Source organism: Myotis nattereri, assembly GCF_964212035.1.
Source record: "Myotis nattereri genome assembly, chromosome: 8".
Lineage (NCBI taxonomy): Eukaryota > Metazoa > Chordata > Mammalia > Chiroptera > Vespertilionidae > Myotis > Myotis nattereri.
In genome coordinates this window covers 56,209,380-56,234,375 of record NC_138083.1, presented here as the reverse complement: position 1 = coordinate 56,234,375, position 24,996 = coordinate 56,209,380, and positions in this window count along the sequence as shown.

Below are 24,996 nucleotides of genomic sequence, written 5' to 3'. Positions count from 1 at the left end.
TCTGACTGCTTTCAATATAATTTAGTTAGTTTAATTTTTGGTAGTTGGACTAGTGATATTCTTGTGTTTATCTTGCTTTGAATTTGTTGAGCTTCTTGGATAGGTAAGTGAGTTATTTCCACAAATTTGTGAAAATTTCAACTATTTTTTTCCTATTTCTTTTTTTGTCCCAATTTCTTTCTCTTCTCATTCTGGTATTCAAATTATATGTGTGTTAGATCATGTAAACTGTTCCAAAGATCTCTGAGAGACTGTTCTTTATTTGCAATTTTATTTCCCTTCACTTTGCAGAATGTAATGGTCTTTCTACGAGTTCACTGATCAGGGTGGTCATGAGAATTGCCTCTCAGGCCACTAGCTACTGGAAGCATAACTGACTGAGGCTGTGAGCTGCCATACTATGAAATCATCACCATGTTTGTGCTAAGGCCACACTCCCCACAGGCTGCTGCCAGTGCTACTCTGAGAGTAGCAGGTTCTAAAGAATCCTCTGGTGACTCACTTTGTGTTGATGACTCCTTGTTGGCCTTTCTGCACTTTCCTAGACTAAATGACACCTAACTGTCCTTCCTTCTCTCTTTCACTGTAGGTCAGACTTGCAGTGTGATATGATGGCTGTACAAAACATTTTCCTCAATAAAAACCTTTATATTCAATCCAGTCTTAGTGTCTGCTTTGAGGGGGCACCTGGAATAACACAGGTAAAATCAGAAGTGGTCTAAGAAAACAGGCAGTGAGATATAGACGTGAGACTGGCTTGCCCACCACCTGTAGGCAATTAGGATGCTATTGTGTTGGCCGATGAAACAAAGATAGTCCATGGCAAAAGGCAGAAGCTACACTGCTGAATATTTTATTGGTGGTGAATTGGGAAAATCTATCAGAGAGTAATGTGATTTGGGACCCTTGATGTAAATGCAGCAATAGATTCCAGAGCACAATCTTATATATTGAGCACATATACTGACCCTTCCAAATAGCTATTAAGTTATTGTTAAGCTATTAAAGCAGTCTGGGGCAGGTATTCTGTAGCTTACAAATGTTGTCTATTTGCTGGCTTACCTCACTAGCATGATCCAGGCCTACAACACTCCACTTCCTTAGCTTTCTCACTCCTGGGTAGATGTGTATGTGGTTTAAGGATGAAGGACACCAACTTCTTTAGGCAGGACATCCTGAAATAAAATGACTTTCAAGAAGCTTTCTCCCATGAGAAGATGTTCCTTTCATAGTCTTTGCTTATATTACAGCATCTATATTCTTCTCATACCCAACTACATATTTTAATTACTAAAGTATGAGTCCCTGGAGGAAACAACCTTTCCATGTAATTCTCAGAGGGCTGCCTAATACATACATGGCTTTACTGTTATCACCGTGTGCCATAACCCGGGGTGATCAATCAGAATATATCATCTTTCTGGGCACAGTGATTGGTTGATCAACATCAAACCAATCAGAGTTCTTTTAGGGAGGTGGATATGAGACACTGCAGGGAAAGAGAGGTTTTTTTTCCTCAGTTGTCATTCGTTTTACACGCAAATTCATCCCACAATCTTTTTTTTTGCTTCTGTGTGAAAATTAAATCAACACATACTCAAGTACTTTCTAGATGTGGAGAGAGCCCACTAAAGACATGCCATTTGGATTCAGCTGTGCCTGGAGTAGTCAATTCCCTGAGACTTCAGTTTGCATGGTAAGGAAGTCTTTTACTCATGCTAGTTTATGTAAAGTTATTTATTTATTTGCTGAAGGAGTCCTGAATAATATAGTAAATAAATATAATATATATTCATTTGGTACTACAATAGTATTTGTATAGCTAGACCTCAAAAGACAACCTTGGAAATATTGATTCTTTCATCGAATTATACTTTGATATTGAATAAATTGGATCCTCCCTTCCTCCTTCCTTCCTTCCTTCCTTCCTTCCTTCCTTCCTTCCTTCCTTTGGCCTTACACAAATATCTTTATAATGCAAAGGTCACAATTCTGCTGAGTGCCACTCATTGGTTGTGTTTTGACTCATAGTCCTTCCCAGTCCCATCCAGGCACAACACAAACTATGGAACGCTTCACGAATTTGTGTGTCATCCTTGCACAGGGACCATGCTAATCTTTGTATCATTCCAATTTTAGTATATGTGCTGCAGAAGTGAGAATGACCATTTCTTTCTAATATATTCTAAACAAATCCAACCCTGAAAAATTGTTCTTTTTTGTTGTATACTATACTAGAGGCCCGATGCATGAAATCTGTGTGGGGGTGGGGCCTCAGCCCGGCCTGCACCCTCTTGCAATCCAGGACCCCTCGGGGGATTTCCAACTGTCAGTTTAGGCCCGATTGGGCCTAAAGCAGAAGTCAGACATCTCTCTCGCAATCTGGGACCCCTCGCTCCTAACTGCCCGCCTGCTCTCTCCTTACTGCTTGGCTCCCAGCTCCTTAGTGCTGCAGCAGAGGCAGGAGAGGTTCCTGCCACTGCCACTGTGCTCACCAGCCATGAGCCCAGCTTCTGACTAAGCGGTGCTCCCCCTAAGGGAGTGCACTGACCACCAGGGGGCAGCTCCTGCATTGAGCATCTGTTCCCTGGTGGTCACTGCGCGTCATAGCAACTGGTTGTTCTGGTCGTTCCACCATAACGGTTGCTGGGCTTTTATTATACAGACTAGAGGCCCAGTGCACAAAAGTTTGTGCACTTGGGGGGGGGGGTCCCTCAGCCCAGCCTGTGCCCTCTTGCAGTCTGGACCCCCTCGGAGAATATCCACCTGCTGGCTTAGGCCCGCTGCCTGGGGGATTGGGCTTAAGCTGGCAGTCAGACATCCCTCTGGCAGTCCAGGAGCCCTTAGGGGATGTCTACTTTCCAGGGGGAAGCAGGCCTAAGCTGTAGTCGGACATCCTTAGTGCTGCTGAGGAGGTGGGAGAGGCTCCTGCCAGACACCGCTGTGCTGGCAGCCGTTAGCCTGGCTTGTGGCTGAGCAGAGCTCCCCCTGTGGGAGCGTACTGACCACCAGGGGCCAGCTCCTGCTTTGAGCATCTGCCCCCTGGTGGTCAGTGTGTGTCATAGTGACCAGTCATTCCCAGTTGTCCTGCTGTTAGGGTCAATTTGCATATTACCCTTTTATTATATAGGATACTCCTTCCTGGGAAATCTTATCCACTTTCATTGTTTCAGCAACCATCTCTATGCGGATAAAAGTAAATTCATATCTCTTAATTCTCTCCTCAAAGAATCAAAAACAGGAAATCCAATTACCTGTTGGCATTTACACATTATTATTTCCCATGCACCTCAAAGTTAACATGTCATCTTTCCTACTAACCATATTTTTTTTCTTATAATTTAAAAGCATTAATTGATGAACATACAATCTATCTGACCTTTAAAAAAAGGTGACATCCTTGACTCTCTCCTTGCCATTATGTTTTACACACAATCAAGCCATCAAGTCCAATTATTGATTTTGTCTTCCAATTATCTATTAAATCCATCTTCTCTTCTTACTTTTACATCATCTACTACAATAACATCCAACTTTATTCGCTACTTATTCCTCCCTCCCCCCAAGGGCTGTCAGATCTCTATATGAATCATAAGGCTGGCTTCCTGTTATGTAGAAAGTACAAACTCTGCTTGATCTTAGCTTTGCCTCCCTCTCCTGTTTCCCTTCCTGACACTCACTGCCCCTTGTTTTATGCTGGTGCAGTTGAAATTGTCCCACAATATAATTCATTACTTGGTTTTCTACCTTGGCTCACGCTGCTGTTATCTTTGCTTGTTTTTTGACAGCAATGCTCTTCCCACACTGACACCTGTGATTTTCCCCCCTTTTTGTATCAGTTCAGGAGGTAGTTACTTCAGGATTTTACTCCCTAATTTCTGAAACCAGATTAGGGTCTCTGAGCTCTCAGAAATTATGCATCCATTTTAATCATTACTATAGTTACTACAATGACCTTTTTCACTTGTCTCCCTCTCATTCATTTCTATGCTACATTCAATATCTGTAGGTCGGGTAAATTTTAGATACTCTCAATGAACACTAGAGGTCACTATTATCTTTTGTTTGAATGAATGAACATCTAAAAATTTTAAAGTAGTCTTTCTCAGATAAATATCACATGATCTCACTCATTTGTGGAATATAATAAATAACATATACTGATGAACAAAAACAGATCCAGATACAGAGAAGCATTGATCAGACTGTCAAACCTCAGAGGGAAGGTAGGGGAGGGTGGGGGTAAGGGGGAGAGAATAACCAAGGGACTTGTATGCATGCATATAAGCCTAACCAATGGACACAGACACCAGGGGGGCGAGGGCATGAGTGGGGGTGAGGGTGGGGGAGCAATGGGGGATAAGGACACACATGTAATACCTTAATCAATAAAGGGAAAAAAACAAAGTAGTCTTTCTCCCTCCCCTCGACCTCCTTTAAATAATGTTATATGAGTTAGCTTAGCATTTCCAGACCAACTAATAGTGACTATCTAAAAAAATGATTTTTAAAAGCATTGTATTTATTTGAAAAATCATGGAACTTGGGGGAAAGGCTGAAAAGATTGTCTAAATTATTTTTCTAATCTTCACAAAAGATAAACTCATTTGAAATGAGTTAGTAGTGAATATTTTATCATTTATTATTATTATCGGTAGAATTTTCAAAACATTAAATAATTTAAGAGGTATGAAGAATACACCAAAATCATACTGTACCAAGGAAAAAAATTAGAACATGCTTTCAAAAGCAAAGACTTGAGGGTATTCTAAAATTTCTTATGCACAGGAAGAGTCACATAATATTAACTTCTATTTTTCTTTTCAGATCTCTCAGTTTACCAGCTTTGTAAATGGCTCCACTCCTATCTAATTATTCTAATCCAAAATTTGGTTGACATCCTTGACTTTTCTTTTTAACAAAGTCTATTGGTCCAAAGTATATGTTTAATCTATCTATTACTCTTTACCTCCTCTGCTACTACCCTGGCCCAACCTACTGCATTATCACAACCTTCTTTCTTTTTTTCTTTTCATTGATTTCAGAGAGGAAGGGAGAGGGACAGAGAGAGAGAAACATCAACGATGATGAGAGCAAATCATTGATCAGCTGCCTCCTGCGCACCCCCTCCTGGGGATTGAGTCCATAACCCAGGCATGTGCCCTGACTGGGAATGGAACTGTGACTTCCTGGTTCATAGGTTGATGTTCAACCACTGAGCCACACTGGCTGGGCACAACAGCCTTCTTACTGGTCTCCCTATTCAACCTGCCCACGTTCTGGATTCCTCAACTCTTTGGGGGGAAAAAGACTAATTCCATTTAAAATCTACTCTGCATAAAACCCCAAGAAACAACCCCTGATAGAAACTCCTTGCAAATTTGAACTAATCAAAGAAAGTTTACATGCTGAAAAGAACTGAGACACTCCAGGTGACTAATCCTAGGCACATCACATAAGCATCGAAGTCAGTGCTTCAAAGAAGAAACTTTGACCTTGCTGTCTTTCTATTACAGCGGATGTTACTGACAATGTTCTGTTCTTTGTTGGATTCCAAACGACCAGAACTCCAAAATGGAGTTATTTATATTAGTGAAAGAACACTGAGTCTTGAAAGTCTTTCTTTTGTGGCAATAATGCTTTTTGTTATACCATGAATGCAGCTTTAGCAAATAATTGAAAATTTCATCTTCTTATTTCAATCAAAGAGTTCAGCCTCTTTGCAATTCATTTTGTTGGGGAACATCTATTTGACAAACCTCTGCTTCCAAGGTGATTTACAGTGACTGAGTTAGAAACAGAACAACATTTTATTCTTTTCCTTAAGGAGGGATAATTTCTTCCATAAAATTTACAAGGTACAATGTAGAGTAGGCCAATCTATTACATTTTCCTGGAAATTTATTTTTAGCTTCATTTAGTAGATCAACCTACAGCCTAAAACTGAACAACATTTATATGTTGTTGCTAATCTGACAGATAAAACTAGGATCATATTTGAAGGAATTGGAATGAAGTGTTCCTATCATCTTTAATTTTCCTTTGTCTCTCAGGGTCTTCTGATCCTAGTTATTATTTTTTTTTTTTACCATATTCTTTGATTCAGTATCTTCTTTCATTCTCAGTTTATCGCAGAGAAGGAACATTAAATACATACACAGGAATGGGCAAAAGTAGGTTTAGAGCTATTCAGATAGAAAAAGACATACAGGTTATATTTATTACTAATAAATAAATAATAATACAAGAATAAAGTGTTTCACATACTTACAACTGTAAACCTACTTTTGCCCAACCTGTAACTATCTGAAAATAATATTTAAGCACCACTTTTAATGCATAGAATATTTTGTTTCCAAATTAAAATTAACTTTTTTCTAATATTTGTGTAAAACTATTTTTTTAAAAAAACTTTTATCCTAATAAGAGGATGGGAAAAGATATTTTATGCCAATGCAAATTTTTTAAAAAGTTAGGATAGCAATACCTATATCAGACAAAATAGACTTTAAAACAAAGGCTATAACAGGAGACAAAGAAGAACCTAACAATTCCACTTCTGGGTATATGGCCGAAGAAACCCCAAACACTAATTTTTTAAAAGATATTTGTATTGATTTCAGAAAGAGAGAGAGAGAAAAACATCAATGATGAGAATCATTGATCAGCTGCCTCCTGCATGCCCCACACTGGGGATTGAACCCACAACTCAGGCATGTGCCCTGACTAGGAATCAAACCATGACCACCTGGTCTATAGGTCAACACTCAACTACTGAGTCATGCTGGCCAGGCCCAAAACACTAATTTGAAAAGACACATGCTTCTATTTGTTCATTCCATCATTATTTACACAGAAGCAACCTAAGTGTCCATCAACAGATGAATGAATAAAGAAAAAGTGGTACATTTATACAATGGAATATTACTCAGCCGTAAAAAAGAATGGAATCTTGCCATTTGTGACACCATGGGTGAACCTAGGGGGAATTATGCTAAATGGAATAAATGAGAAAAAGAATAACAAATACCATATGCTTTCATTTACATGTGGAATCTTAAAAACAAAATAATGAACAAACAAATCAGAAGCAAACTCAAAGATACAGAGATTATTTTATTTTAATTTTTCTTATTGATTTTAAAGAGAGAGAGAAGAAGGGAGAGAGAGAGAGAGAGAAACATTGATTTGTTGTTCTATTTATTTATGCATTCATTGGTTGATTCTTGTGTGTGACCTGACCAGAGATCAAACCTGCAACCTTGGCATATCAGGACAACGCTCTAACCAAGTGAGCTACCCGGACAGGGATATATTTGTATTTTTATTATTTTTTAAATTACTTTTTAGTTTTTAATTACAGTGGACATAATATCTTTGTTTCTATGTATTAGGTAGAGCTGCTATGTCTCCCAGACTTGGTAGAGTGACCTTGTGTAGTAGGTGTCCTGTAGGGCCCAGTGGTGCAGCCTCCCCAGTCACCTGAGCTGGGGGCTCCAGGTGCTCCCCTATGTGGGTTGTGTGCCCTGTCCTGTTGTAGTTGAGACTTGGTTGCTGTTGGTGTCACTGGGAGGGACTGACCCCCAGAGCAATCACCTGTGAGGACTGGCTGCAACTATAGCAGAGGAACTCTGTGCAGAAGTCAAACCTACAGAGCATGACATGCTTCAGTGGGGCTTTGGTGCTCATTGAGTCTGACCCTGGAGTGTGTCACTTGTGGAGGTGGTAAGGTTGTAATCTGGCATGGTCTGAAGCTGTTCACTGGGTACCCTGGCTCAGGGGCCTCCCAGGAGGTATAAGGTCAGCCACTGCTTGTGCCCTGGCTGGGGCCACTTGGCACAAGCTACAGAGTGATCTAGAGATGGCTACTACTTGTGCTGGGCTTGAAGGTGCCCAGGAAAGGCCAACCTGTGAACCAAGGGTGCCACTAGTGCCAGAACTGGGGTCACTTAACAAAAAAAATGGGTACAAAAGAGGCCAGATGCTGGTTGCTTGAGAGATTTTAGGAAAGTCCAAAGCATGAGACAAAAGAGGCCATTTGCATGGAAAAGCCACCTGGAAACAGTTTGGGGGGTGCTGGCAAGTTGTATGAGGTGGGGTCTCAGGGAATCACTAGGGGATGGGGTTACAGTGTTAGCCAGGTTGATGAAGAATCAGATATGGTGCCCACCTGCCAGGGGCTCTCTCAGAATAGGAATAATGGCCTCTGCCAGCACATTTTTTCTGACAGAAAGCTGCCCTTCCTGTTCTCATCCTGATGCCAGACAATTCACTTCCTCCCCATATGTGCCTGGTTCCTTTCAAGCTACTGCCCCAATGCTAAAGTTCAGAGTAAATGAGTCTGAGTAAGTTAATGTGCAGGCCCTTTAAGAAGAACTGCCTACGTCTCCAACAGTCTTCTATCTCACTCAGCCTCAATCTCACTGGTTTTTACAGCCAGAAGTTATGGGGACTTCCCTTTCTGGCCCTCAAACTCTGGGCTGGGAGGTCTGATGTAGGGCTGGAATGCCTGCTCCTCAGAGGGGACTTCCACAGCCCAGATATCTCTCCCAATTTTAAATTGCCATATGTGGGGTGGGACCAGCCTGTTCTGCATCTCTGCCCCATCTTCCAGTCACTATGTGGCTTTTTCTTTAAATCCCAAATTGTAGGACTTCCATTCAGCTAGGTTTCAGGTAGTTCTAAATGATGGTTGTTCTGTAGGTTAGTTGTAATTTTGATGTGATTGTGGGAGGATTCAACCACTGCGTTTACCTACACCACCATCTTGACGGGAAGTTGCTAAGAACATTTTGATGGTTGCCAGATGGGAGGGGGGTTGGGGGCTGGGTGAAAAGGGGAAGGGATTAAGATGTGCAAATTGCCAGTTATAAAAATAGTCATGAGGATGTAAATTATGGCATAGGGAATATAGTAAATAATATTGTAATAACTATCTATGGTGTCAGATGGGTAATAGATTTAGCAGGGTGATTACTTTGTAAGTTATACAATGTCTAATCACTGGGTTGTACACCTGAAACTAATATAAAATTGTATGTCAACTGCAATTGAAAAATAAAAACATTTTTAAAAGCTTTTATCATTATTCCAAATATATTTTTCTAAGATTAGATAAAGGAAATAAGGAACAATTGTTCAGATTACAGTAGCCTACATTATCAATAGGAGACCTAACCTTAGCTATTTCTTCCCTATCTTAATGTTCTTAATAATATCGGTTACTATTTATTAAACACATTCTATGTGTCATCTGCTGCATTGTGCACTTTCTGTGTTTTCTTATTTAACTTATTTTAGTCTTCACATCATCCTATGAGGTAGGTATTACTATCCTGTTTTATAGCTGAAAAAGCTGAGGTCAGTGATATTAAGTAATGGACCCAAAGTATGTTTGCTTGTTTTTAACCACTCTATACTTCCTTTTATGCCTTTTACCCAAAATATTCTTAAGTAGATAAACAAATAACTTACAAGCTTCAAATGTTTGGGAGATTTTGAATTGCAGGCATATGGAGGATTCATCTGAGTCAAGTGGACAATTTTAGAAAACACTTCCTAGATTGTCTTTTAAAATAAGAAGCCAGAGAAGACATATACAATATTTATCAAAAGTAACCTGAGAAATTAGGTACCTTTTTTAGTACTTAAAAAGTCCTTACTCATTATCTACATTCTGTGCCCATCATAACTGATATAAAAGCCAAAATCTGGTAAAGCATTCAATTTTCACTGTGAGGTAGAAAAGAATTCTGTAGATGTCTAAGAGCCCAACAAGTCCTCTACTCAGACTACCAGAGAAAACTCTGAAAGTTTATATGATGAATACACTGTAGGGACAGCACCTCAAACCCCAACATAGACTACATGCTAAAAGATGAATGACCACCAAGGAAGTAAGTGGACCATGTGTTAAGGCCCAAAGAGGAGTTATACTGATTGATGATCAGGTCAATTTATGACTATAGCTATTATCTTAAAAAAAAAGAAAGAATATAAACATAAATGTACTAGCGACACATAATTCATTATTTTGCTTGTAGGATTTTACTCTTTTTAAAATATATATATATTTTGTTGATTTTTCACAGAGAGGAAAGGACAGGGATAGAGAGTTAGAAACATTGATGAGAGAGAAACATCGATCAGCTGCCTCCTGCACACCTCCTACTGGGGATGTGCCCGCAATCAAGGTACATGCCCTTGGCCGGAATCGAACCTGGGACCTTTCAGTCCGTGGGCCGATGCTCTATCCACTGAGCCAAACCAGTTAGGGCAGGACTTTACTCTTAATTTCTATTATTTTCTAGGAGGTATGCTTTATTTATTTAAGAAATGTTGACTATTAGTTTAAAGTTTCACTGAAGAATTAAATATTGCCCATTTAAACTGTGACCAGAGTTATAGACACATACAACTTAATTTTTCACCCTTTATTTTATCCTCATGGAAAATGTTTAAATTATATTTAGGTTTGATCACCAAAAATATCTTCACTATATTAGCTGTGATATTTAGTCATAACCCCTCCCCAAAAAACCCACAAACAAAACACTTGAAAACTAGGTGCCACCACACAAATGAAGGGGCAATTAATTTTGTACTGATTATAACTCAAATTTAGAATTTTAAATTATTCATTCTAAAGGCAAGATCTAAAGAACTTGTAATAACTACTTTGTGTTTCTAATGAGAGCAAATTAAAAACACTTCAAAATCATGTAAGTAAGAAGGAAAACAAAGAACATGTAAAAGTATAGGCCTTTAAGAAGTAAGATTTAAGAGGAAAAAATAGGCTTAAAAATAATAGAACATTTTTAAAGCTATTGAATGAGGATTTAACTTTCCCTTCCTCCCCTGACCAAGTACAATAGTGCTATTAAAGGAAGTAACACATATTTAAAGGATGTTAGGAAAGTAAAATTTTTTTTTGTTTCACACGACTAGCCTAACATTGCACCATGAGGTCAGTCAGATGACACCTTTTGTAATTACGGTGGCAGATGCTGGTCTGTACCAAGTCCCAAGAGAATTTCAGGCTCTAGGCTTAACTCTTGGTTTCTCTTTGATATGGAGGTCTTGAGACCTCTCCCCTTTCCTCAAACCCTTCATCTTACTATTCCTCTTCCACAATTTAGGTTCATCAAAAGCCCATTAGACTTTTCACTTATTCTCTCCTTTAATCAACCTTATTTCTTTCAATTCCATATCTCTTTATTTGTAATGTATTTTATTCTTTATTGTATTAGTCTCCTTTACCCGTGTTCTCTTTTACTCTTGTTTCCCAGTTTTAGCCAACATTTAACTTTTTTGTTTAGTAGTTATAGAATACACATTGCATTGAAAAGAGAATAAGTCATTTCTCATGCATATTACTTTTGTAATAGTTATGTCATTGGAACCATTGAACATTATAGCTCAGTCCCAGTCACTAACTGCTTTTAAACCTTATTTGGACAGCATTTAGCTATTTGTTAAAAGCTATTTTACTTTTTTTAATATAAAGACTTTGCTTTCCTAATGTATACAATTTTTTAATTTTGAGGTTTATTGATTAAAATTTGTTTTTGTCACTATTTTATTTGAAAATAGTTTCAATGAAATATAAATAATTTCCACAAATGGCTGCCAATAGGAGAATATACATCATGATAACACTTAAAAATAAAAGCAATGAAAGAAACAAATCTAAGTACCTAAAGCTACCTGAAGGGACTTGGATTTGTGGAGACTGAGTATGCACTCAGTTGATTTGAATTTGAAAATGCATCATACTTTGAATTTGACCCCTGCCTCAGTCCATTCTGCCTCATCGTTGTGTAGAGTTCTGGTATTCTAGAAGTGACAGCAACATAAAAACTGAGGCTAAAATATTACCTGACAATTTTTGGTTCCTTGGCTGCTAGGATGTTTCCTTCAGGCACAATGACCCCTTACAGACCTGGGAATTGTTATGATCTCTCTTTTTCTGGAAACTACAGATTGTTTATAAAATTTTGATACTTGCCAAAACCGGTTTGGCTCAGTGGATAGAGCGTCGGCCTGCAGACTGAAGGGTCCCAGGTTCGATTCCGGTCAAGGGCATGTACCTGGGTTGCAGGCACATCCCCAGTGGGAGATGTGCAGGAGGCAGCTGATCGATGTTTCTCTCTCTCATCGATGTTTCTAACTCTCTATCTCTCTCCCTTCCTCTCTGTAAAAAATCAATAAAACATTAAAAAAAAATTTTGATACTTAAAGAATCACTTTATGAATTCTGAGTGGACTTATGTCCAAAATAGTGTGTCCTAGATTCATTCTTCCATTCTTTGTATTAGAGTGTCCTGAGACACAGGCACACATAATAGAGATGTGAACAAGACACCACAATCTCTGACTTTACAAAAGGCTTCATTCTCACTCTCACCTGCTTGACATCCACAGGGACTCTGATCATTTTTCTGCAAGAGAATCCAGCTAGAACTATCTTGAGTTGTGCTTGCAAATGTACTGTCAAGATTTTGAACACTTTGAACCCACTCAGGTTGCTTCTAGTCCTGCTTCCACAAATCAGTCATTTTGATGACTCATCCTTTCCTTCGAAAAACTCACTTTAAGCATTAATAATAATAATAATAATGCAATATAATAATAGTGGCTAATAATTAATTAGCATTCACTATATATTCCAGTTACTGTGCAAAATATCTCACATGCATTTTTCACTTAATCCTTAAAATAATCCATATAAGGTATATACTGTTGTTGTTATTCCATATTTTACAAAAAGAGAAACAGGCTTGGAGAGAATGCAAAACTTTGCAAAGTTTATGTTTAGCAAGTGGCAGAAGGTTGAATTTGATCTGACTTCAAAGTTCCAATTTTTCTCCATTTCCCACTCTGTGCTCTAATTAAAGATGGACACAGGCTTTTTCCCATCAGGTGAATCATGAAACAGCTATTTAACCTAAGATTTAAAAAATAAACTCCTTGCCCTAACTGGTTTGGCTCAGTGGATAGAGCGTTGGCCTGTGGACTCAAGGGTTCCAGGTTCGATTCAATTCAACGGCATGTACTTTGATTGCAGGCACATCCCCAGTAGGGGGTGTGCAGGAGGCAGCTGATGGATGTTTCTATCTCATGGATGTTTCTAACTCTCTATCCCTGTCCTTTCCTCTCTGTAAAAAATCAATAAAATATATTTAAAAACAAAACAAACAAACCAACAAAAACCTCCTGTCCTGGCCATTGTAGCTCAGTTGGTTGAGTATCGTCCCCTACACCAAAAGGTGGTAGGTTCAATTCCCAGTCAGGACATATGCCTGGGGTGTGAGCTCAATCCCTGGTAGGAGACACGTAGGGGGCAGCGGATCAATGTTTTACTCTCACGTCAATGTTTCTCTCTCTCTTTCTCTCTCTCTCTCTCTCTCTCTCTCTCTCTCTCTCTCTCTCTCTTCCTGTGGCTCTAAAAAAAATCAATTAAAAATCTTTCTAAAAATCAATAAAATAAAGAAATAAACTTCTAAGGGATATCTCTTTTATTTTTAGCCTTATCCCCTGCCAAATTGACCAAAGTTGCTGATTGGTTTTAATAAACACCTTCAATTGTTTATCTTCTCAGTTAATGTGCTATGTTTTGTGTCACCTTGGGGTAGCAGGAGACTTTTGCTGAATGGCCACAGAACCAGCACTGGTGCCAAGTGTGAATCTGTTTTAACCTTGTGAACATCACTCACCCATACCAGATGACTCAGAACATGCCTCATGCAACTCACATACCATCAGAGACTCTTTCAGTGGCTGAGTCTAATAAGCAGCTGGCAGCAGAGCCAGATCAAAGGGTGCCTTGGGCCTTTGCTGACCTGCCCCAGGCTCAGTACTGGAGTAAGCTAGCGTCAGTAGGTAGCTTGGCCCCTCCCACACATACCCAGGTCCAGCAGAGGCAGCTACTAATTGTGGATTTCTTTGTAGTTCCTAACAGTAGCCTAGGGCTGGTCACAGACAACAGCTGACATTGACCTGCAATGGAGTCCTTCCAAGATGCCGAAGAACCAGCATACCTGGTGGCTGCCTGCAGACTACATCAGAGTATAACCTGATTAGCTCTACAAGTGGCACACCCAAAAGGAAATTGAAGCAGGCACCAGACCCTACTGGACAAATTCTACTTCATGGGGGTCAGACCCTACACAGAAGCTCATACACTGTGGGTCAGTCTTTACAGTCAGTCTGCTTAAGGGTCAACCCCATCCACCGATGGGCCTACAGCAATCAAGATGACATAAAGGCCCACATAGCCCAAACAAAGGACATTCCTGGAGTACCTAGCTCAAGAGACTAGGGAGACTGTACCACAGAGCTCCCAGGACACTTATTACATGAGGCCACTCTATGAAGATTGGGAGACATAGCAGATCTACCTAACATACAGACAAAAATGCAGAGAGGCAGCCAAAATAGAGGACACAAAAACATGAACCAAATGAAAGAACAGAAGAAATCCCCAGAAAAAAACTGAATGAAATGGAGGCAAGCAACCTACCAGATGGAGCTCAAAACAATGGTTTTAAGGATGCTCAAGAAACTTAGTGAGACCTTTAACAAAGAGATAGCAAGCATTAAAAAGGCTATAAAACCATAAAAAAAGAGCCAGTCAGAAATAAAGGATCCACTGTCTGAAATGAAGAATACACTAGAAGGAATCAACAGCAGACTAGATGAAGCAGAGGCTTGAACAAGTGATTTAAAGAAGATCCAAGATGGCAGCGAAGTAGGTAGAAGTTACATTCACCTCTTCTCAGAATCAATTCAAAATTACAACTAAACTATAGAGCAATCAATGTGAATAACCAACTGGAAACTAGATGAACAAAAGTCTTATAGCTAAGGACGTACAGAAGAAGCCACATTAAGACTGATTGGAAGGGTAAGGTGGCTAAAAGGGCTGGCCTAATACCGTATACAGAAACAAATGCAGAGAGGCGGCCAAAATAGAAAGATACAGAAACATGACCCACATATAGTAGTTGAGAATCTGGAGGGATATCTCAGCTACACAGGTCCCACCTCAGGAGTGAGAGTTTTCAACCCCATGCCAGGCTCTTCAATCCAGAGCACTAGAGCTGGGAAGAGGAGCACACATAACATCTGGCTGTGAAAATCAGCAGGGATTTCATCCATTAGGGAGAGATGGGAACTTCTAGAAACTCAGGCACCCTCTAAAGGGCTAGCACACAAAATATCATTTTCAGGCACTCACCCTGGGCTCTGGCAGAGGGATGGTGGCTCAGAGCAAACTGGAGTCATGCAGGAAGAGACTGGGGAGAGGGCTAGAGGGACAACTACCATTGTCCCTGTGCCGAGTTCCTCTCGTACACCTCCCATAAATGCCTTCTTTCCTGCATGGAGTATTCCCCTCTATGCAGTGTCAGCCTGGAGAATTGCATTAGCTCCACCCTCCTGACTCGCTGTGGCCCCACCCTGCAAAGCTCCTGCCCTGCCAAGGAATCAGGTAACTGCAGGCGGCCTGGGCCCACTGAAGTCTTCCCTAGGAGGCTCTCAAGGAGGTCTGGGCAGACTCAGGGAGTGTCAGAGACACACACATAGAGACTGAGTTATATGACTCTGGGATGATGGTCATTTTTCCGAGTACACCATGACAGGCACTACTGTTCCTGTGCTGAACCTTGACACATGAAAAAATCTTAACCTGTTTTAGCCTGATGAAATCCACTGGCTTCACCCTGAAAACTCCCTGAGACCCCATACCACTGCAAAGATCTACACACCCCGGGAGAGTGGTGGCTGCGCTTTGGGTAGCATGAGACATTTTCTGAGTGGCCACAAATCCAGCAGTGGTGCTGAGTTTGAACCTGTATCAACTTGGTTAACACCACTTGCCCCTACTTGGTGTCTCAGAACCTCCCTCACGCAATTCACATACAGCCAGAGGCTCTTTCAGTGGCTGACCCTAACAGGGAGCCAGCAGAAGAGTCAGGTCACAGGGTACGTTGGGCCTTCTGCTGACCTGCCTCAGGCTTGTCAGGCCCCAGAACCAACACACCTGGTGGCTGGCTGCTGAATACGTCAGAGCAGTGTCTGATTAGCTCCACAAGTAGCACACCCAAAAGGAGATCATGACAGACACAATACCCTGCTGGGGTAAGTTTTGCTCTGTGGGGTCATTCCCAAAAGCAGCTTGTACACTGTGGTTGGAGTTGATCCTCACAGTCAGCCTGAGGACCTACCTCACCCACAAATGGGCCAACAGTAATCAAGACTCAACTACATGAAATCAGCTGACAAGAAAAAGCATTCTCTGTCGACAATTGAGTTTAACTGGACTGCAGACTGTTCTTACTCTAACTTCTTCTTGATTAGGAATATGACGATTTCACTGTTCAATTACTTTTATTTGTTACAGTTTCCAGAGTTTGCCATTATAATAGGGATAATATTTGCTGTATTCCTTTTTAAAAATACTGTGCTATTCTCTTGCTGGAATGGTTGAAAGAAGATATATAGAATGGATCTATTGCTCATCAGCTTTGTTTTTTAAATATACCACTTATTTGTTCAAACTGTCAAAGACTATTTAGATTTCATAATGCTTTTGTTAAATGTTTACAACAGTAAACAGTTTTAATTCAGTTTAAAAACAGATTTAGCCCTGGCTGGCTTTGCTCAGTGGATAGAGCATCCGCCCACAAACTAAAAGGTCCCGGGTTCGATTCCAGTCAAGGGCACATGCTCGGGTTGCGTGCTCGATCCCCAGTAGGGGGTGTGCAGGAGGAAGGCAATCAATGATTCTCTCTCATCATTGGTGTTTCTATCTCTCTCCCTTCCTCTCTAAAATCAATAAAAATATATTTTAAATTAAAAAAAAAAAGATTCAACTACAACCCTGGCTGGTGTGGCTCAGTTGGCTGGGTATTGTCCCATGCACTGAAAGGTTGCTGGTTAAATTCCCAGTCAAGGCACATGAGAGGCAGCTGATGGGTATTTTGATTTCACATCAATGTTTTTCTGTCTCTATCATTCTCTCTTCCTCTCTCGCTCTCTAAAAAATAAATAAAATATATATTTTTTAAAAGACTCAACTACAATAGTTCCAGGGCTGACTGGCAGACCCGAATGACGGATGAATGATTACTATAACACATGTTTTTGTGAAAGAAAAGGCAAAGGGGCTGTTTTTGTTGTTGTTGTTTGTTTCTTATTTTTTTTACAGAGAGGAAGGGAGAAGGAGAGGGATAGAGAATTCGAAACATCAATGAGAGAGAAACATCGATTCAGCTGCCTCCTGCATACCCTCCACTGGGGATGTGCCCGCAACCAAGGTACATGCCCTTGACTGGAATCAAACCTGGGACCCTTCAGTCCGCAGGCCGACGCTCTATCCACTGAGCCAAACTGGTCAGGGCCAAAGGGGCTGTTTTGCTTTAAGAGGAAATAGCCTCGATTGCCTACCCTCTTAGGCTTTTATTGTCACCACAGCTTGAACTAAAATTAACCTCCAGATACAATCAGCAGGGTAAGCATCCTTGAGAATGCACCTGCATCTGTAGTGTCTTTCAAACAAGGACGTTTTGAAGTCTAAACATAAAGATTCTAGTAAAACACCCAGGGGGTCAGACTTGTTTGGAAAAGTCAAGGCAGGGGCTGCTGCCTTTGGCAAGGTCCCCCAGAGGCCTCCGACCTTTCAGAGATTCCTCCTTACAGACCTTCCAACCAAGTCCCATGCTTCCCCACACAATAGAAGGGTTCACATAACCCAAACAAGGGACATTCCTGGAGCACCTAGCTCAGGAGATGAGGGAGATTACACCACTGAGCCCCCAGGACACCTGTTATATAAGGCCACCCTACAAAGACTGCTAGACATAGAAAATCTACCTAATACACAGAAACAAATATAGAGAAGCAGCAAAATGAGGAGACAAAGAAATGTGAAAGAACAGGAGAAATCCCTAGAAAACGAACTCAGTGAAATGGAGGCAAGCAATCTACTAGATACAGAATTCAAAACAATGGTTATAAGGATGCTCAGAAAACTTAGGGGAAGAATGGATAAACTCAGTGAGAACTTCAACAAAGAGATAATATGTACTTTTTTTTTTTAAGAAAAGGACATAGAAACCCTAAAAAAGAACCAGTCAAAATGAAGAATACAATATCGGAAATGAAGAATAGATTAGAAGGAATCAACAGAAGACTAGATAAAGCAAAAGATCAAATCAGTGATTTGAAAGAAAAGGTTGCAGAAAACACCCATTTAGAATAGCAAAAAGGAAAAAAAATATTGTTTTAGATTAGAATAGTTTAAGGGAACTCTGGGACAACATCAAGTATAACAACATCTGCATCATAGGGATACCAGAAGGAGAGGAGAAAGAGCAAGAAATTGTGAACCTATTTAAGGAAATAATGACTGTAAACTTCCCTAACATGGTGAAGGAAAAAGACACACAAATCCAGAAAGCACAGAGAGTACCAAACAAGATGGCCTACACCAACACACATCATAATTAATGTTGCCAAGGATAAAGACAAAGAGAGAATTTTAAAAGCAGCAAGAGAAAGACAGTTACCTACAAAGGAGCTCCTGTAGACTGTCAGGTGATTTCTCAACAGAAACATTTAAGGTCAGAAAGAGATTGGCACAAAATATTCAAAGTGATGGAAAGCAATGACATACAATCAAGACTTCCAGTAAGGCTATCATTTAAAATTGAAGGAGAAACAAAAAACTTTCCAGATTCCCCCTCCCCCTCAAAGTCTCAATAGATTTTAAAACAATGCAATCAGATCAAGCACCTTCTTCAGCCTCAATTGTGTGAAACTAGAAATCCATTAGAAGAAGAAAACCTGAAAAACACACAAAGACATAGAGATTAAAAAGATACGTTGAGACAAAATGAAAACAGAACAACCCCAAATCTATAGGACACTATGAAAGCAGTTCTAAGAGGGAAATTCATAGCATTAAGCCTACCTCAAGTAACAAGAAAAATCTGCCTGGCCACTGTGGCACAATGGTTGAGCATCAACCCATGAACCAGGAAGTTGTGGTTCAATTCCTGGTCAGGGCACATTCCTGGGTTGTGTAATCAATCCCCAGTAGGAGGTGTGCAGGAGGCAGCTGATCAATGATTCTCTCTCATCATTGATGTTTCTATCTCTTCCTTCCTCTCCCTTTCTCTCTCTGAAATCAAATTTTAAAAAAAATTTAAACAAGAAAAACTTCAAATAAACAATCTAACCATACACCTAAATGAACTAGAAAAAGAACAACAAACAAATCCCAAAGTTAGTAGAAAGAGGGAAATAATAAAGATCAGAGCAGAAATAAACAAAATAGAGAGTTAAAAATATATATGTAAAAGATCAATGAAACCAAGAGCTGGTACTTTAAAAATATAAACAAGATTGATAAACCTTCAACCAGATTCATTAAGAAAAAATAAATAAATAAATAAATAAATAAATAAATAAAATCAGAAATGCAAGAAAACTGACAACTGGCACCACAGAAATACAAAGGATTATAAAAAAAAAATATTATGAATGACCATATGTCAATAAATTGAACAATTTGGAATAAATAAGTAAATTTCCAGAAACATACACTTTCCCAAGACTGAATCAAGAAGAAACAGAAAATCTGAATAGACTGATTAGAACTAATGAAATCAAAGTAGTAATACAAAAACTCTCAGCAAACAAAAGTCCTGGACCGTGTAGCTTTACAGGTGTATTTTATCAAACATTCAAAAAAGAGCTAACACCTGTCCTCTTCAAATGATTCCAAAAAATTCAAGAGGAGGGAAGACTCCCAAGCTCATTTTACAAGGCCAACGTTATCCTAATTCCAAAACCAGACAAAGACACAAAGAAAGAAAATTATAGGCCAACATCCCTGATGAGCATAGATGCAAAAATTCTTAACAAAATATTAGCACACCAAGTCCAGCAATACATTAAAAAGATCACACACTATGTTCAAGTGGGATTTATTCTTGGGATGCAAAGTTGGTACAATATCCACAAATCAATTAACATTGTATACTATATAAAGAAAATGAAGAATTAAAAAATCACATAATCATATCAACAGATGCAGAAAAAGAATTTAACAAAATCTAGCACCCATTTATGATTAAAAAAAACAACCTCTTAACAAAGTGGAAATAGAAAAATATACCTCTACATAATAAAGGCCATACATGACAAACCCAAAGCTAACATCATACTCAATGGCAAAAACTACAAGTGCTTTCCTTGAGATCAGGAACAAGTCAGGGATGTCCACTTTTACAACTCGTATTCAACATAGTACTGGAAGTCCTAGCTTCAGCAATCAGACAAGAAGTAATAAAAATTAGCCAAATTGGAAAGGAAGAAGTAAAACTATCATTTGCAGATGATATGATACTGTACATAGAGAACCCTAAAGATTCCACCACAAAAGTACTACTGATAAATGAATTCAGTAAAGTAGCAGACACAAAATAAATATTCAGAAATTGGTTGCATTTTTAAATACCAATAATGAACTATCAGAGAGGGAAACTAAGAAAACAATCCCATCTACAATTGCATTAATAAAATAAAATAAAATACCTAGGAATAAATTTAACCAAAGAGGTAAAAGACCTGTACTTCAAAAATTAGAAGACACTGAAGAAAAAAAACTGAAGAACATACAAATAAGTGGAAGCATATACTGTGTTCATGGATAGGAAGGATTAATATCATTAAAATGTTTATACTACCCTAAGTAATCTGTAGAGTCAATGCAATTCCCATAAAAATACCAATGGCATTTTTCATAGAACTAGAACAAATAATCCAAAAATTTATATGGAACCACAAAAAAAAAAAAAAAGCCACAGTAATCTTGAAAAAGAAGAATAAAGTCAGAGGTACCTGATATTAAACTATACTACAGCTACATCAATCAAAAACAGCATGGTACTAGCATAAAAACAGACACATACATCAACGGAACAGAACAGAGAGCCCAGAAATAAACCCACCCCTTTATGGTCACTTAATATTTGACATAGGAGGCAAACACATACAATGGGGTAAAGTCACTCTATTTGATAAATGGTGCTGGGAAAATTGGGCAGATACATGAAGAAAAAGAAGGAAAAAGAAAGAAGAAAATGGAGAAGGAGAAGAAGAAACTCCTTACACCATATACAAGAATAAATTCAAAATGGATTACAGACTTAAATGGAAGGCTTGAGATCATAAAACTCCTAGAAAAAAAAACACATAGGCAATAAACTTTTGGACATTTCTTGCAGCAGTATGTTTTCTGATATATCTCCTTGGGTAAGGGCACAAAACAACAACAACAAATGGGACTACATCAAACTAAAAGTTGTTGCACAGCAAAGGAAACTATAACAAAATGGAAAGACAGTCTACTTAATGGAAGAAGATATTTGCCAATGATATATCTGATAGGGGGTTAACATAAAAAATTTATAAAGAACTCATACAACTCAACACCAAATAAACAAAACAAAACAAAACATAAGCAATCCAATTAAAAAATGGTCAGAGGACTTGAATAGATATTTCTCCAGAAAGGACATAGAGATGGCAAATAGGCATATGAAAAGATGCTCAACACCACTAATCATCAGAGAAATACAAATTAAAACCACAAGGAGATACCACCACGCACCTGTCAGAATGGCTACATCAATAAATCAGTAAATAACAAGTGTTGTCAGGATGTGGAGAAAAGGTAACCCTCATGCACTGTTGGTGGCAACGCAGATTGGTGCAGCCACTATGGAAAACATATGAAGGTTCCTCAAAAAATTAAAAATGGAACTTCCTTATGACTCAGCAATTCCACTTTTGGGTACATATTTACAGAAATCCAAAACACTAATTTGAAAGAATATATGCAGCACTATGTTCATTGAGGTGTTATGATTTTACTTATATGTTAAATCTAAAGAACAAAATAAACAAGAAAAAAAGAACACACCAGAAACAGATTCATAGATACAGAGATCAGACTGATGGTTGCCAGACATGAGGGGGTTGGAGGATTGGTGAAAAAGGTGAAATCAGGATTAAGAACTACAAATTAGTAGTCACAAAATAGTAATGAGGATGTAAAGTACAGCGTAGGGAATATAGTCAATAACATTGTAATAACTATGTATGGTGCCAGGTGAGTACTTGAAATTTTTTTAAATATTTTATTGATATTTTACAGAGAGGAAGGGAGAGAGATAGAGAGCCAGAAACATCGATGAGAGAGAAACATCGATCAGTTGCCTCCTGCACACCCCCCACTGGGGATGTGCCCGCAACCAAGGTACATGCCCTTGACCGGAATCGAACCCGGGACCCTTGAGTCCGCAGGCCGACGTTCCATCCACTGAGCCAAACCGGTCAGGGCTCAGTTGTTTTTTTAATGTGTAGTTGCTATACCAGTGATGGCGAACCTATGACACGCGTGTCAGAGGTGACACGCAAACTCATTTTTTTGGTTGATTTTTCTTTGTTAACATGAAATTGATGGGAAGATTGGGAATGTTGTTAAAGATAATAGATTTGCCAATTTATTATTTCTTAATTTGTTTTAAAATAATTTTGGCTCACAAGAATGATTAGATGATAATTAAGATATTTTTGAGGTTATTTGTTCTAGCTCTATGAAAAATGCCATTGGTATTTTTATGGGAATTGCATTGACTCTACAGATTACTTAGGGTAATATAAACATTTTGAGGTCTTTAGTCAATGGTATAGCCACAGTGATGGTGAACCTTTTGAGCTCGGCGTTTCAGCATTTTGAAAAACCCTAACTTAACTCTGGTGCCATCATTCACAACATTGTCAGATAAAAGTTCCTGTTTAATATTCAATAACCCACTCAAATTTGTATAGTGATTCCCTAATGTAAAGTACATGATTATCTAGCCACTATGCTGTGCACCTGAAACTAATACAAAATAATATTTAATGTAAACTGTAATTGAAGCCCGGCCAGTGTTGCTCAGTGGTTGAGCATTGACCCAAGAACCAAGAGGTCACCAGTTCAATTTCTGGTCACGGCACATGCCTGGGTTGTAGGCTCCATCCCCAGTGTGGGGTGTGCAGGAGGCAGCTGATCAATGATTCTCTCTCATCATCAATGTTTCTATCTTTCTCTCCCTCTCCCTTCCTCTCTGAAATCAATAAAAATGTATTTTAAGATAAAATTACAAAAATAAAATAAAATAAATGGAAAAAAAAAGTTTCTGTGATTGCTTCAGGGGATAGTACTGGTATATGATCCTTGCTAGGGCATGAGGGTTGGCCTCAGGTCTTTTTCTAGAACAATGCAGAAAAATATGCATCCTTCCTGATGAATTTACTCAGTAATTTAGATGTAAATGCACACGTTGCTACTGGCCCCATTTGCTAATACTCATACTTCGCCTGAACTCATTCTTTAAGAGGAAATCAGAGCCAAGATATGGAGAGAGATTGGTGACGTTATTTAAGCACCTACATTCAAACATGCTTCTAAATCCTGCTCTATCCATGGACTCTTTACAGTAGGTAAAATAATTCCCTTTTCAAAGCTAATTTGAATTGAGGTTTTGTCACATGCAACCAAAGTAATTCTGACTGATGCTGAGAGTGAAGGTGGAATCAGGAGAAGTACATAATAGAGTTAACCTGTTCTCAAGGAAAGGAGACACAGCCAGCACATATAAAAAATAAAGCAGATAATTAAATGCCAAATTATGTGGTGCAGACACCAAATGCTATACACTTTAGCAAATGCAGAGATCAGCTTCCTCTGAAGTACCTGGGAGAGGAGGTAATGAACAAGGTAGAATCTAAGTCAGTCTTAAAGGGCAGGTAAGAATTCAAATAAGGAAAAGGTCAAGGGAGGGAATTCCAGGTAGAAAAAGCCTGAAAGCAGAACATGAGGCGCAAACGTGCATGTCGAGAGTAGGGGATAACAAAGAGATCAGTGAGACTGGAGAGGAGGGGTAGTGTCAGAGGTCACTGAAAGTAAAGATGAAGAGGTAAATGGGACCTGGTCTTTTCTGCTTGAATGTCTAGCAGAACATTTGCCATTTTGGGCACAGGCATTAGGTAATCACTATACAAATTTGAATGGGTGATTGAATATTAAACAAGAACATTTATCTAACAATATTGTGAATGATGGGTAGATTGGGAATGTCATTAAAGATCATGGATTTGCCAATTTATTATTTCTTATCTTGTTTTAAAATAATTTTGGCTCACAAGAATGATTAGATAATGAAAAGTAAAGCATAATTAAGTTATTTTTGAAGTCCTTAGTCAATGGTATAGCAACTACACATTAAAAAAACCAACTGAAATGAAATATAATGTTCGAGAACATGAGCACATCAAATGTTTGTACCAAGATCACAATGTTCTAAAGCTTATTAACTAGTTGGCTTTTTAATATATAAGCTACAAATCAACATGATTTACTTGGCACCCAATCTGCCTACATCAGCCCGTTAAAGCCAAAGTTCCCATAAAGAATTTCCAAGAGAAAAAAAGCAAAAGCAAATTAATAACTTTTTTTAAAAAGCTGGCTTAACTGGCTTCTCCGAAACATCTCCCATCCATTGCTGCCTTTCAATTTCCACCAATCCTGTTTAAGTTTAGACCCTCATACCACTGCCCTGGGTTACTGAATTGAGTTCCTTATTACTGCCTTGTTTTTTTTACCTTGTCTTTTTTCCAGTATCGCTGCCAGATTATCTTCCTAAATCACAGTTCAGATCATATCAATTCCCTGCTCAAAAAACTTCATTTTCCATTGCCATCCGAAAGCTTTCATGGGGTTTTATTCAAGGTCATCCAAAGGTCTGTCCTCAACTTCCCTCCACAGCCTTATTTCTCAGTCCATCCTGCTTGCACTGCACACACCATCAAATCAGATCATGCTTTCCTCCCTGGACAAGATCACAGCTTTTCTGCTCTATCTGCCTTACACAATCCCTT